The sequence below is a fragment of the Gossypium hirsutum genome, chromosome A04 (assembly GCF_007990345.1).
Source record: "Gossypium hirsutum isolate 1008001.06 chromosome A04, Gossypium_hirsutum_v2.1, whole genome shotgun sequence".
In the NCBI taxonomy this organism is placed as follows: Eukaryota; Viridiplantae; Streptophyta; class Magnoliopsida; order Malvales; family Malvaceae; genus Gossypium; species Gossypium hirsutum.
Genome location: NC_053427.1, coordinates 83,334,675 through 83,345,792, shown reverse-complemented (window position 1 = coordinate 83,345,792; position 11,118 = coordinate 83,334,675). Strand labels below are relative to the sequence as shown.

The following is an 11,118-nucleotide window of genomic DNA, read 5'->3' as shown; positions in this document are numbered from 1 at the left end:
CTGTTATCTGAATAAGGGGCTAAGGCCCAGTTTATTGTAATCTGAAAAGGGCTCTGGTCCAGTAGCACTGTTACCTGAATGGGCTTAGGCCCAATAGGCTTGAGCTGACTTGGGCTTTGAATGGGTTTTCCTTACACACTGAGTTTCCCCAAACTCACCCCTTTTATTTTCATCCACGCAGGAAATACCAAACCATAGTGGGCTTGGAGCTGTGAGGGAATTCGGAGTGGCCACCCGTTCTGAAAGTTTGATTTTCTTCTCGTGAACTGGACATCCTTTTATTTACGTTTGAAGTTTTGGGTTTTAAAATGTAATAAGGCCGCTTAATTATTTTTGATGGTTTTAATATGTATTACTAAGATAGGTATTACTTATTTTAAGTGTTGAAATTGGATAGCTTTAGGGCGCGTTTTCAAAAACAAATATTGATTTCAAAATAACACGACAACAAGCGACAATATGAGCACTTGATATCCATAATTTATGGTACAAATTGATAATGGGTTAGGTAAATGTTCCATGATAATGGATTAGGTAAATATTCCATGATAATGGGTTAGGTAAATGTTCCATGATAATGGTTTAGGTAAATGTTTCATGATGGGCATTTCATGTCTTTTGTATTAAAGAATTAAATGGATGAAATATGAAATTTTATTAAAAAAAAGGGGTGAAAAGAACAAAGTTTTGTCCATCTTTGTTCATCATAGCCTAAAGTTAGAGAAGAGAAAGAAGAGGAGAAAGCTCTTGAATGTTCGGTCACTTGGGGAAGAAAATTGAAGGTAAGTTCATGGTAATTTGCTTCTATTTTGAGGTTCATGAGTTCTTCTTGATTCTACCTTAACTCTTGAAGTATATTTTGATTTTTAGTTCTGTTGTGAGCATTTGGTCATGAATTAAAATGAAGGAAATGGTTGTTGTTTCATGTTCTTTTGATGAAAAATGGAAGATATGTGAAGTTGAGCTAAACAAATGAGCATGCATGTGCCTTAGATGCTAAAGGGAAAAATCGGCTAACATGTTGTGCTTTAAAATGATGAAATGGAGATTATGCTTAAGTAAAAATCATAGATATGTGATGATTGATTGGTGATATACATGTTTAAATAACAAGCATGCAAGTTAGGTGTGAAAGAGTGATTTCGTAATAAATCTGCTTGGGAAAGCAGCAGTAACGTGACTTTGGAAAATCACCATAAATTGTGGGAGATGAGTTAGAAGGTGAACAAATTATGTAATTAAATCTTAATGAGTCTAGTTTCAAATGGAATAAACGAGAACATATTTTGAATTATGTACAATGAGAAATTTGATTTGTAATGAAGAGTGGTCAGATTAGTCAAACAGTGAAACATGGGAAACTTTAAGAAAAATCTGGTATTGATTGGCCATACCAAAAATTCTTAAAATTTTATGGATAGAAGATATATGAGTCTATTTTCAGGGAAAATTAACGGCATTTGATTTGGAGTTTCGTAGCTCCAGTTATAAATAATTTAGTGACTGTTGCTCAGGAAGACAGCTTGCAGTGAAATTATGATTATGTGGTAAACATTGACAAAAATTTGTTAATGAGTTGCTTATTGATTTCTTATAAGCTTACTATGATCTGTAGGTGTGGTTGGTCGAATATTGTAAGGGGTTAATACGTAGTTCGTATTTGAATAGTTAGATTAACGTGTTAGTAATCCAATTGTAGGCGGTTCGTGTGTGGATCTCGTCAGCATATCGTCGCAAACAGGTGTGTAACTAACACCCTCTTTCTTAGTCTAGATCGGCAAAAGTCGAAAAGCCGAAATGCCGAAAATTGGTATTTTGTAGATTGGCGAGTGTGCGAAAATGCTCGTGAGGTAAATCGATTAATGTTTTTGGTAAGCTGCAATGTTTGGGCTGCAAAGTGCATGATTTCTGTGCCCTCGATATTTTTGGGCTTAATGGGCCAAAATTGGAATGATGGGCCAACGGGCCCAATTCGGTAAGAACCCTCGGTGGTGATTCTGTTAGTACGTGAAAGGTAGGAATATGCATGAAAATCCCTAAAATAGATAAATTACTAAAATACCTTTAAAAGTGAAAAATTTACAGTTTTACCCCTAGGAAATAAATTACCGAAATACCTATATTGACGGAGAAAGTACTGAAAGTGGCTTGTCCACATACTGGAGGCTTTGCCTCAATTTACTGTTAACTGAGCAGCAAGGCTACAACTGTGGAATGTTGGGCTGGGTGGGTTGAGCTATTCCCCACATGAAGTGTATGGCTGGTACGGATAGAGTGTAGTGGTTGGTGGGTTGAGTAGTCTCCCCAAATGGGCTTGCATATGTTTACTGATGTTGCATGTATTTTGAAATGGGCCTATGGGCCATACTATTATCTGAATAAGGGGATAAGGCCCAGTTTATTGTAATCTGAAAAGGGCTCTGGCCCAGTACCACTGTTACCTGGATGGGCTTAGGCCCAATAGGCTTGAGCTGACTTGGGCTTTGAATGGGTTTTCCTTACACACTAAGTTTCCCCAAACTCACCCCTTTTATTTTCATCCACGCAGGAAATCCCCAACCATAGTGGGCTTTGAGCTGTGAGGGAATTTGGAGTGGCCACCCGTTCTGAAAGTTTGATTTTCTTCTGGTGAACTGGACATCCTTTTATTTACGTTTGAAGTTTTTGGGCTTTTAAATGTAATAAGGCCGCTTAATTATTTTTGATGGTTTTAATATGTATTACTAAGATAGGTAATACTTATTTTAAGTGTTGAAATTGGATAGCTTTTGGGGCGCGTTTTCAAAAACAACAATTGATTTCAAAATAACACGACAACAAGCAAAGCTTCCGCAATGAAAGTATTTTCCAAAATTAATCACTTTTCCTAAAAATGACTTAATCAAATCGGTTTCCTAGAAATATCCATGACGTTAAGGTGTGGCAATGGCGGTATGCATGTCTAGGATTGGATCCGAAGGGAGCTTGGTACTTAAGCAGTCCGATGGACTCACCACCTCTTTTCCGGTTTCCTACCTGGTGCACAGCTTCCATTCACTTTAACCTATAATGAAATTATCTTTTAAAACACTAAGTAGGTTTTTCTGGATCAACAATATAAAATGTTTTGAACGCTTCGATGTGGCATGCCGGATCCGGCCATAACTTCTGGGCCGGGTTTGGGGTGCTACAGGGCACTACTTTTCTTGAAGCTTCCAAACACCAAGCATTGCCTTTTTTTTCAAAAACTTTGAAGTCCCTTTTTTAAAACCGATGCATGAAGGAGCATATTAACATTATGGGATGACATACAATATGGCATATTATCATAATAGGTAAGTGAAAGCATGAATTTAAACAATATGATAGCAATAATATAATGATCATACACTAGATACATACATGTTTAAAATTACATAACATCATATATACAAAGATACACATAACATATATTGAAGATGAATAAGCAAAACATGCAATAATATAAAGTAATAATTAAGAAATGATGCATGATATACAATTTAATATATATAAAAAAGAAGTAATATAATATCATTGTACATGTTCATAAAATATAATATCAAGTAATGATTATAAAATAACATTTTATACATGAATGATATATAATATATAAAAAAATGAGTAATTGTTAACATAAAATACAAATAAAAATATGATATTCAATAATAATCTTAAAATAGTATTTAATATATAATATGTAATATATAATAACAAAAAATATTTATGAATGAATACTAATAAAAATATGAAAAAGAATTTATAAAATAACTATATAATTTTAAAATATTAGTTTAAAATGAAATAACACATAATAAATAAATAATTAATTAATAATGAAATATGTATATAATATGAGTAAAAAATATAATTTAATAATAATTTACAAATTTTAATGAATAATAAAACATAAATAATATAATAGATAATATAGGATATACATATCATATAATAGGTAATATATAATAAAAATAAAAATATAATAAATGTTAATAATAAAACATAATATAAATATATAGGAAATAAGATTTTTTATATAAATAGATAAATAGTATTTATAATAATAATATATGTATAGTTTTTTAAATAAACAAATTATATATAAAAAAACAAAATTTAAATTAATAAAGAAAGGGCTAAAATTGAATTTAAATAGAATTATAAGGCTAATTAGCAAAATAATAAAATTCTGGGCCTGATTTGAAAGAATTAAAAACAACAAGGGACTCACTGGGCAACTTGCCCTAATCCCAAAACGATACCGTTTTAATCTTGGACTTAAAAACAGCTACCGCAGGGACTAAATTAAAACTAAAACAAAAAAATAGGGCCAAATTATAAATAAAATAAAGCGTAATTATAAACACAAAAAAAGTGGAAGGACCAATTGGGTAATTAACCCAATTCTCAAAAACACGCGGATCCACCCCGGGTAATCGGGTCAACGCGCGGATCCTTAGCCTTAATGCCACATTGTTTTAAGCTTATTGGATTAAGCTAAAACGGTGTCGTTCTGTTGAGGCTATATAAACTAAAATCTAACCTAAAAATCATTTAGAAACTTGTTTTTTTTAAAAAAAAAAACTAAAAGAAATCCTCTGAGAGTTCCCCAGCCCTCTGAGCTCCGGCCCTAGGCCGGTTTGCTCCGTTCATCGAGCCTCCGTGCCCAGCCTCACGCACCATCACCGACTATGCCATACACGGCGTTCGGGATCTGAAAAACTTCGTTCTTCTCAGCCAATCTAAAAGGTATATTTCCTTCCTCTATTTTGATGTATTATATGCAAACTGTTTGTAATAAAATAATGAAATAAAAGTAGATACGACAGATCACCTTTGCTTCTCTCAAAAACCTTTTGATATATTATTCAAGAATACTCGGTGTACAATATCTTTTGTGGTGTGTTTCTCCCTATTTCTTTTGTTTATTCTTTCTGTTTCTATCTATGTATGCTTTTCTCTCTGTCTCTCTGCTATCCCCCTCTCTTTACAAATTTGCGAAAGGCTTTATAGCCTTAAACTACTGCCTATTTTGGAAAGAAATCAGAAGATTTCTTTCCATTTCATGTTCTAGTATATCTGCTGTCTTCTTTGATTTCTTTCCTTTTCTTGCTCTGCTTTTTTTGTGTATCTGCTGTTTGTTTCCTTTTCTTGCAGGCGACTCGTGAAGATTTCGGTGGCTGGGCTTGCTGTCATGGATTTGAATCTCGGCAGATACCCATTTGTACACTAATGACCACGAGATAGTCTCTTTTGCGGAGATCTCGGCGTCAACGGAGGTACCAAGGTTGGAGGTGAGGCCTGAGATCACGGTGCTGGACCGTCATGAGAGGGACAAGCTACTGGACAACGCATTGATTTTGCGTCAGTGTGCATTGATGGCCTCGATTTGGGGAGTTGAACAGATGCTCCCCGAGGCTTCCAGAAGCTGTTGCGGTGCTGTAGTCTTCAGGAAACCCTAGGGTTTCCTGTTTCCCTCCCTAAAGTCACTTGGGCTTTTTGGCCGTTTTTGATTTGGGTTTGGTTTATTGGTATTCTGTTTGGCTCAAGGGTGTAAATGGGTTTGCTGGGTAGTAACTGGGTACACGGGTAATGGGTCTGAGGTATTTGATTTTGGGCCTACTATTTGGGCTTTGTAACCTGAGCTTGGACTGTTTAATAAATAAATATTTATTTATTTATCTATTTTTATTTGGTTTTAAGGCCCGATTAAATTTGGGCTATTACAGTATGTATTTCTTCTTTAAAAAATAACATAAATATATGTATACTGTTGTCTCTTCAGCATTGCCTGTATTCTTCGGTGAATTACTTAAAAATGTCTTTGAAAATCCTGAATTAATATTTGCAACCAATTAAGCTGTTCATACCACTAGTATTAAACCATGATAAATTATTCACTGCTTTCTCCCTTATTAATACATTCTTCCCTAATTAATAAAGCGTTTACCTATAAATATATAAATATACATTGATTGGGGAAAAGATTCGAATCTACCCGTTTGATCATTCTGTTATTGAACTGAATGTTTGGAGTAAAAATTAGATAATTATTTAATACATTTTAAATAAAATATCGACATTTGATAAGTTACATAAATTCTTTTCGAGATCATCAATTCTTTTCAAAATTGGATAGGATAATTTTTGTAAAATAATATTATAGTACATAGAGACAAATACTAGAAAATATAAAGGGAAAAAAATTAGTATTTGTTTTTTTTCATCTCTTCATTATCATCTTCATTATAAACATTTTCATCTTCATCACTTTGTTGCATTCAAACAAAATTTATGTAGAAATTTTCATTTTTTAAAGAAAAATAAGGGGATAGAAATGTAAATCCAACTTTTTTTTATTTATGAAAAAAGATGAGATTTACTTGCTCAATTGTGATTCATTAACAACTAATCATCTAGAATTGGTGTCAAACCTAAAGACACGGATTAGAAACATACAATTACAAACTAACTTTGTTATAAATATGAATTAAGAAGGAATTTTGGATAATTTTACTCATAAATTTAAACCTATTTCTTGGAGGTAGGTTTGGCAATGTTTGAGGTTGAGTAATGGAGACAACTAAAGGTTTGATGGCAGCCTCATTACTCATTTTTTCTTTTCCTTTCATTATCTTAACTTCAAATAACAAAGAAAGGGAGAACAATGAATGAGAGAGAGAAGAAATAAGTTTTAATGGGAAAAGAATTAAGTTCATTTTGGAGGAGAGTTTTTGGAGGTTTTGTCCGAATAGGTGGTGTTTTGATACTTGCGTAACCAAATCAATAGCTATATTTTGGCGACCTCCTCCTCTTGGATGGTTATAGTTTAATGTGTGTGGGGTGGCAAAAGAAGGTAGAGCGCGCGGGATGTGGTGGAGTATTGAGAGATTAGGACTGTGTCGCAAGAGCATTATTTTCTGGTTCAGTGGCTACTAATGATGCTGATGTGGCTGAGGCTGGTGCGGTATAGGCGGCTCTAGAAGTATTATTAACTATGAATTGAAAAATTCATGATTCTTTATTTATTGAACTTAGTTCTTTGGTGGCGTTTTCTTGGTGTGTTAACAAGGCAATGAGACATTGGTCTCTTCAAGCAATTTTTGCAGGAATCAATAAAGATATGTTTAAGGCTTGAAATGTTGTATTCTCGATGGCAGATTGTAAAGGCAATGAAATGGCATATTCCTTGGTGATTTTTGGCGTTAATAGGAAGAAATTGTTTAAAGTTTGGTCGTGAAATTTTAGTATTGTTACCCTTTTGCTATTGTTAGGCTGGTTTGTGACTTTTTTATCTGCTAAAATTCTGTATTTTTGTTTGTCTTTTGACAAAAACACAGTTCGAATGATGAAAAAGAAAAGAAAAGAAATGTAAATCCAATCTTTTTTATCTATGAAAAAAATGAGATTTTCTTTCTCAATTGTGATTCATTAACAACAAATAATCTAGAAATAGTGTTCAACCTAAAGACACAGATTAGAAACATACAATTACAAACTAAATTTGTTATAAATATGAATTAAGAAGAAATTTTGGATGATTTTACTTATAAATTTAAATCTATATCTTGGAGGTAGGCTTGGCAATGTTCGAGGTTGGGTAATGGAGACAACTAAAGGTTTGATAGTAGCCTCATTACTCACTTTTTCTTCTCCTTTCATTATCTTAACTTCAAATAACAAAAAGAGGGAGAAAAATGAATGAGAGAGACAAGAAATAACTTTGAATGGGAAAAAAATTAAGTCCATTTTAGTGAGAAAAGAGAGTATATAAAAGTGTATACTGGCACTAAGTAATGCTAGATGTCAAAAACAATATATATTTTTTGCTAAAGCTAAAATTTTTGTTTAAAAGATCAACAAAACCAAATAAAAATAAACCTAAAGGGGAAACAACAAAAAGGCAGAAGCAAAAAATATAGAAGACAAAAAGAAAAAATATTCTCATTTGTACGTGCAATGATTCAAACATAAGACCAAAGAGTAAGCTAAAGCCTTACCACTAAACGAACAAGCTCATTTTATTATTAACTGAGCGAAACTAATATATAAGCTATAAGTTCAACTATAGGTTTGGGACAAAATTGTTAGATTAAATGGGAAGATTTGCAATGAAAAAAAAAAAGAAACTCACTTAATAACACTATGAATTGTATACAAAAGACTCAATGAAAAACAAGAACTCAAGACACTTTTTATTCACTGATTTACATCCTTAATATAAGCTGAAACTACAACAACTTTAGTTAAAAATAGGATAACTCAGAAGCAAAATCACAATCAAATATTAAACCATGATTTTAGCTAACCATTTAACAACTCTATTGAAACTAATTTGAAGATTTCATCTGTTGATATGCCCAAGATTTTAGGCCACTAATTGAGTTGGAAGTGAACTTTAACACTCCCCCCCAACGCCAACTCCAAACCTTTTCACAATCCCAAGTTATGAGCAAAACTTCTCCAACTTAGTTGTACTCAAGCCTTTCGTGAACAAGTCTGCAACCTGGTTATCAGTCTTGACATAGGACAACTCAATTTCTCCTTGTAACACCTTCTCCCTAACAAAATGGTAGTGCACCTCCACATGTTTGGTCCTTGCATGAAACACAGGATTTTTTGCTAAACGAATAGCTGACTGATTGTCACAATAAACAGGTATTTCATAATCAACTTTTTGGTGAAAATCTTCCACAAGTTGCACTAGCCATGTACTTTCTTGGGCTGTCATAGCTGCTGCTCTATATTTTGCCTCTGTTGTCGATAAGGACACAATTGGCTGTCTTTTACTACACCAAGATATTGCCCCTGAACCAAACTTGAATACATAGCTTGTGGTTTATCAACGTGTATCGCGATCCCCTACATAGTCAACATCACAATAACTGATGCGCGTGATAAGTTTTATATTTATGATTGATCGTACTTGGAAACTAACTATTATCACGATAAAGGCAAGCGCACCTATCGAACAGTAGTATAGCTTATAGCAAGTCCGGAATGTTGAACCCACAGGAACTAAAAGTACTAGTATTAACCTTATTTTTATTATCTAGCCTAAAAATAAGGGGATTTGCTTTATCTAAACTAATTAACTAAACTAAGAATGCACAGGAAGTAAATTGGGGAAATACTTTTGGGAAAACTGATTGATTTAGACAATACCCAAGGAAGAATCCACCTAGACTTCACTTGTTATTTGACTCTGAACTAGACGATTTATTCACTTGACTCGATCCTTAGAAATCCATAATTTATATTATTATCTCTCTCGAGACTAACAACGTCTAACCCTAGGTTGATTAATTCAAAATCTATTTCTAATTAAAACCCCTAGTGTTGCATTAACTCGATCTATGGATTCCCTTATTAGGTTTTACCCTAATCTGGTAAATTTATGTCGCCCTATGTCTAGGGGTGCAATCAACTTCGCTTAATTATGCTAGATCTACTCTTAGACAGGGACTTTTGTTCCTCTGAATAAGCACATCAATACTTGAATCAATATCCTGGAATATTAAAGCAAGAATTAAGAACACATAATTAAGAACAAATCGAGTATTTATCATATAATTCAGAAAATAATAACAAGATCCGTCTTAGGTTTCATCCCCCTTAGGTATTTAGGGGATTTAGTTCATATGTGTAAAAGAAAACATCTCAAAAGAATGATAGCAAAACATAAAGAAAACAAAAAAACTCCTGAAGGAAATTTAAGGGAGATCTTTAATCTTGAAGGAGAATCCGGCTTCTGAGATGGATCAATCAGCTGTCTTCGAGTAATTCCTTGCCTCCTACTCCGTGTGTCCCCCTTAATCCTCCTCTAGGGTGTTTATATAGGCTTTAGAATGCCTCAAAACCCTCAAAAGTGCCCTTTTTCGAATAGAATTAGATTTGGGCTCGACAGGGACACGACCGTCTATGCAAGTGCTTCAATCGTGTTAGAGTCTGTTAAATAGACATGGCCATGTGGTGTACCCGTGTGAGGAAATCCAGGTCGTGTTGATTTCCCATGTTGACCCATTTTCTCTGTTTTTGGCCCGTTTCTCGCTCTTTTTACTCTCCTATGCTGACCTAAGTATAAGACATGAAATTAAAGGATTAGGAGCATCAAATTCCACAAATCTAATGATAATTCATCCAAAAATGTGCTAAGCATGGGATAAAAATATGTATAAATTGCGACTTATCAAATACCCCCACACTTAAGCATTTACTTGTCCTTAAGCAAAATCCTCAACTCACAACCAAAATAAATTCTTCTCAACTTATAATTCTCATTAATAATGTCTCAAAATAATCCACAAGCAATCGTGCATTGGAAATTTAACTAAAAGAACATTAAAGTTTCAAATAGTCAAAGTCGAGCATTTTAATCATAAAATTATAGGCATCCCCCTTTATCTAAGTAATTATCTTTGATTCCAAATTGACGATGGTTGACATCCTCACTAAAGGTTCACTCAAGTCACTCGATGTGTTTAAGGTCCAAATTAAGCACTCATTAGTCAAACATGAAGAGTTATTACCATAGGCTTCCATGAAAATCAAATCTCCACCACTATAAATGAGATGATACACAAATCAAAAAGTCTTTGAAGGGTTGTAACAGGGCTTTGGGTTAAAGGTGCGGATAAAGGCTGAAAAAAAAAGGTTAGAATCGAGATTAACTTGATAAATTACCTAATTAGAAAAATAACTAACATCAATTGAATAAACATGAGCTTCATCTTAAAATATGGAATTAAATACTTAAGCTAAAAAAAAAAGAATTACTACTAATATGTATGTATATATATTTTTTAAGAATAAGCATAAATATGGAAAGAACATAATAAGAAATAATTCAGGGACTAAAAAGAACGAACATAGCTAGGTAATAATTCAAATTAAATCTCGATAAAAAGGGAGTTAATAAACATGGGAAAAATTCATAATGAATTAAAAAGGGTTAAGTTATGGGTTAAAATTTAGGTAAATTAAAAAAGAATAGTTTGTTAAGCTCAAAGGGGTTCACTAAGGGTCAATTGTGTAGGTAGGCTTTTTATGAGGAAAAAATGGGTTAAAACCTAAGTGCCTTTATCATTTTAGTATATCAAATCAATGGTGTGGTCTCGACAT

General features: G+C 33.3%; 1 long non-coding RNA gene across 1 annotated transcript; it reads left to right on the top strand.

Annotated features, from left to right (window-relative positions):
- The first annotated feature begins 4,580 nt into the window (after window positions 1–4,580).
- LOC107949382 (uncharacterized) lies at window positions 4,581–5,699 on the top strand. The gene is made up of 2 exons (XR_001697731.2): window positions 4,581–4,746; window positions 5,155–5,699. It is a non-coding gene; the product is annotated as an uncharacterized lncRNA (long non-coding RNA).
- The last annotated feature ends 5,419 nt before the right edge of the window (window positions 5,700–11,118 follow it).